The 5,190-nt window shown below is 30.5% G+C and overlaps 1 protein-coding gene across 7 annotated transcripts in view; it reads right to left on the reverse strand.

The window, feature by feature from the left end:
- Window positions 1-5,190, reverse strand: part of LOC106879265 (serine/threonine-protein kinase OSR1) — a 229,606-nt gene that overhangs the window by 55,840 nt on the left and 168,576 nt on the right. The gene's annotated exons all lie outside the window — the stretch shown is intronic.

The following is a 5,190-nucleotide window of genomic DNA, read 5'->3' on the forward strand; positions in this document are numbered from 1 at the left end:
TATATATATATATGTATATGCTTGTGTCCCCCCAACATCGCTTGACAACCGACAGTGGTGTGTTTACGTCCCCGTAACTTAGCGGTTCGGCAAAATAGACCGATAGAATAAGTACTAGGCTTACAAAGAATAAGTCCTGGGGTCAATTAGCTCGACTAAAGGTGGTGCTCCAGCATGGCCACAGTCAAATGACTGAAACAAGTAAAAGAGTAAAAGAGTAATACAAGAATGAGAGGAGGGGGCACCATAAAGAATTTCAACGGAAAAAATATTTTCATACATTTAGAACAAGTCAGTCAAGTAAACCACCATCTTTTTCTATGTGTTATTCAAGAAAGGATTTCAACTGAGAATTTAAACCAACAAAATACATCAGTTGTTCAATACTACCAACCTCACTACTGAGATACACTGTAGTTTATTAAGTTAAACTATACTTTCCAGCAATAACATTATTAAGTTAAACAATATCTTCCAGTAATAAACTGTAGCTTCCAGCAAAGAATTGCAACTTACTGGATGAAATGTACCTTCCAGCAATGAGCTGCACCTTATTTAGTTAAAACCTTTAGCATTTAAACTAGCCAGATCCCACCCAAATATTCTACTTGTACTATGTTCTAACTGGCCATAACCAGCCTCTCACACTTACCCTGCAATGTCTAAAAATAAACAATCACCTCATTGAACTCTCAAAGATAATGCCTGATTAGTTCAAAACAATGTGAACAAATAAGCATTAAAATTTGACAGAATAGTCTGAACACTAGAAGAACCTTGTACTTTTCAGGAGTGAACTGCACATTACTGAGCTAAACTGTACATTCCAGCTATGAACTGAGTAAAACTATATTTTCTAACAGAAAGCTGAATCTTCCATCAGTGAACGGCACCTTTTATCAGAAATAGGGATACGGTACAAATAAAGAGCCTTTTGAATGATGGGCCATTAAACCAGTATTAAATCAGCTAAAAACTCACAAAGTAGGTAGGATATGAATGAAAAGAAATTAAAAATGAAATCCAGAGTTTAAATTAATTGACACTTGAAGACATTTTCATCAACAACTAAGTTAGTGTAATTTAACAGTTTACATACCAGGAGCCCTAATGAACTACCTTGGTAAATATTTTATTTCTATTGTAAAGCATTCATTATTCAAGATTTGTGTCATAAAATAGACAGAAAGATGTGACATCTGGTATCATTGCTTAATATTATTAGATAACTGTATTTCTATCTGAAATATATTGTAAATGTAGAATTTGCAAGGGATGATATATGTAAATGAAGTTGCAAATGATAAGCTACAAAGGAAAATCTGTGGAATAGATTTCTTTTTTGTATATGAAGTCAGAAATTAAAGATTGTGGATTTATAATTTCAGAGTAAGCCAATTACTATTATTTCTTTTTTTTTTTTTTTTTTTTTTTTTTCTCACATAATTCTGTAAAAAGGAGCATGTATTCATACAGACAGAAACTAATTAATGTGTAACATGTATATGTAAAGCAATTCTAAACAATATCATTTTGCAGTTCAAGGCTGAACAAGTAATGTAGTAAACAGAACGATTGCAAACAAAGTTTTCATATACTAATGTGTCTATCGTGAATTTACCAAGTGTTTTTTTAACAAAGTATTATTTTACTTCATCAGTGCAATAAATTAAAAGCAGTTGCTAATGACAACATATTTGTACATCTTTAAATGTTTTAAAAGATATAGGAGACTTTTCATTGGATAATACGTTGGTTAGCAAATACATCATGATTATTTAAAGCACACAAATACTATTGAATTTGTGGCAGTATTATACATTACAATGCATAAAAAGAAATAAATATCTATCATGTGTTTGTCATTTGGTCATTGGTACTATTCAATAGATGCAAAGGCACAGGGTCAGTAAATTATAAATGTACCACATCTGTTAACACTTTATAGTATATATTAAACTATTACTAAATGAAACAAAAGGGATTATATTGTGTGTTTTAATATTGTTATGCTGTCTCTTTCATGATGTAATTGTTTCAGTTTCAACACAGTGTCGGGTTAAATCACTTGTCAAACATGTAGACCTCTGAAATCATGTTATGTTGCTTTTCAACAAATGTGATGGACTCTAATTATAGGTAGAAAGAAAAATAAATAAATAAATAAATGAAAACACACAAAGTGACCAAAATAGAGAGAACATCTAACTAGAAATAAACAGAGAAAAAAATGATTGTATGATTAAAGATTGAAGCAGACCATAGACCATCCAATTAGAAGATGATTTTCTAAGAAGTAAATCAGTAATGACTATGTTATGAAGCAAAGGAACCATTTCTACTCAATAGTTAGAGGAATGAGAAAATATAAACATAGCCATCATCATGGATGGAAATTAATGAAATTAGTACAAAAGACTTTGGGGAAATAAGAGTGACATTGGTTTTTTTTTTTTTTTTTTTTAAATCATATTTCCATTTGTTTCTTCCTTCAGAATTAACAAACATCACCCACATGTATATCTGTAGTCCACATATACACTACTAAGTGTTTTCAAGAGTGCAAGGGTTACAATGTAATTACATCATGTATATAATGAATGTCTAAAGTAATGCTTTCTTTGACTTTGGTGGGAGTCTATGCATCAATACTAAGTTGTTTATGTAGTAGTTTCTGCACTCACTCTTATCAAGATGCACAGTTTCCACAATTTCGGAGACCACTAAACAATAGATACTAATCCTTATAAGGTTGAAAGTCCATCTGGTTGGAGGAAAAAGAATATGTGAACTCTTCTTTAGTTACAAAGGGGCTGCACAATTGGGATATTTACACAGATTACTTGTGAGGACCAATGACCCACTCTCTTCTCTATAGGTGGTCAATACTGTCGCAACTGCTATAACATGTGTTTGCATGTGTATTCCTAAAGCACACCTGAAACAACTTTTCAGGCACGTTATCACATGCCAAAATGCGTGATAATTTCACTACCGCCTTGTACTATGAAGGAAAAAGATAACTATGTTGATCCAGTTAATACACACTTATGAATACATAAATATTTGCAGACACATATACACGAGATTGAAAATACTTAATTTCTGTAGCATGAATCAAAGTATCAAAATCTGTGTCTGTCTTCTAAAAATAATCACAAAGCAATCTATCAGACATTCATTGACTGAATAACAAGAAAAATAAGTTGAGAAAGGCACACACAGATTTTATATATCATGATCATCATATATATATGATTTAATAGCTAGTAAAATATTATTTGAAAATAGTACCTTTCCACATATCTCTTCAGTCTCAGTTTATCTAGAAGGAATACTTTCACTGAGCCCCATGTTTGAAAGAGACTTGATGTGTTTATGTTACGAGAGGCTAGCAATTACATAAGTTTCCCCACTTCTTCAGGCATCATAGCTTTACTGAAGGTCAGCATTTCAAACCTTAAAATTATTTCATCAATCTCGACTCTTGAAATACATAAGGTCACACTTAATAATCTACAGTAAATTGTAACATAATTCTTTACAAAAAGGATTCAAAAACAATAACTATGTTTAGAGAAAATATAATGGCAACAGCAAAATATGTAATGCCTGAAATTAAAATAAAGGAAAACATATCTCCAAAGAATGGCTAGCGCTACGACTTTATTTACTACTTTTAGACCATTCAGGGTTGAAATAAAAATTTATAGGCAATAAAGTGAAAAAATTAAAATTGTGCTGTTTAAAATATAAAAAAAAAAATTTTTTTAATTTTGAAAAGAAACAGAAAAAAAACAAATCAAAAATGTTTTTAGTCATTATATCCTAATTCTATTGAAAATTAACTCAAGTAAGCCAATGTTGTTTTACAAACATGAAACGTTCATTTTTCCCAAAAGGAAAGAAAGAAAAACAGAAAATAAGTAAAATTAAAAAAAAAAGGAAAAAAGGCTGAAGCTAAGCAGGCAAAAGTCAGTTATAAATAACATTAATCATCTAAAAAGATCATTTCTTTATAATTAACCTGCTGATCTGAAACAAAACTCATAAAGCAAGCAGAAAATAGATGGTATGGTTGCGTGAATTTTAAAATGTGTAACAGTAACAAACAAATAAATTTATAATAGATAATTTTGTAACAGAAGACATCAAAATTGTATATGAGCAGAGATAAAGAGAAAGAGTGAGCCGAGCAAAATTAAAACAAAATTTGGTTTGAAAATAAAGAATTCTGGATTGCCAAGTCTAAATTTGCGTGGATAATGTAAGTTGTTTAGATTAATGGGAAATACTCAGAATATTAGAATTTGCTAATTTTGGCAAAGTTATGAACTGAAATACAATGGCAAAAATGAAAATAACAATAACAACAACAAAGATAGGGGATGTTCTAATGTCAACAGTGTCCTAACATCCAACAAGGTAGGTAAGAGAGATTTGAACCTGTGAGAAACCAAATTCTTGTTGTTTTGGAAGGAGGAAGAGAATAACAGGAAGACGAATAATCAAAACCACAATAGAACAACCAATGATGATGAATATAAACCAAGTAACAAAACAAATAATTGCAAAACTCAAGAACTAATACTACTAAAAGACTGCTAAAAGTGGGAGACAGCAACATAAGATATTAAATGGTTGAAAAAAATATAATAATAAAAAAATAAATAAATCTATTAGCAGCTTTTTTTTTTTTAAATCTTTATTTATGCAGCAATAGCAGTAGCAGCAGTTGTGTTGAAGTGATCAAACAATAAGTAGTGGTGGTGGTGGTGGTGGTAGTAGTAGTAGTAGTAGTAGTAGTAGTAGTAGTAGTAGTAGTAGTAGTAGTAGTAGTAGTAGTAATAGTAGAAGAAATGATGATGATGATGATGATGATGTTTATAATAAACTACAGACATAAACATAAAAATGAAAAACTATGCATGTGTAGCAATCAAAGGAGAATGAAAAACAGGAAAGAATCATCATACAAAAGTTAACAGAAAAAAATGACAATGAATAAGTGTGTGCCTAACCTCTGTGCATGTTTATATGTATGTATATGTATGTATGTATATGTACATATATACACACATACTTGCATACATACACATTCACACACACCCACAAGCACACACGGAGCAACACATACACACAGGCATATATACATGTATATACATATATATATATATATATATATATATA

Source organism: Octopus bimaculoides, chromosome 1, assembly GCF_001194135.2.
Source record: "Octopus bimaculoides isolate UCB-OBI-ISO-001 chromosome 1, ASM119413v2, whole genome shotgun sequence".
Taxonomy (NCBI): domain Eukaryota; kingdom Metazoa; phylum Mollusca; class Cephalopoda; order Octopoda; family Octopodidae; genus Octopus; species Octopus bimaculoides.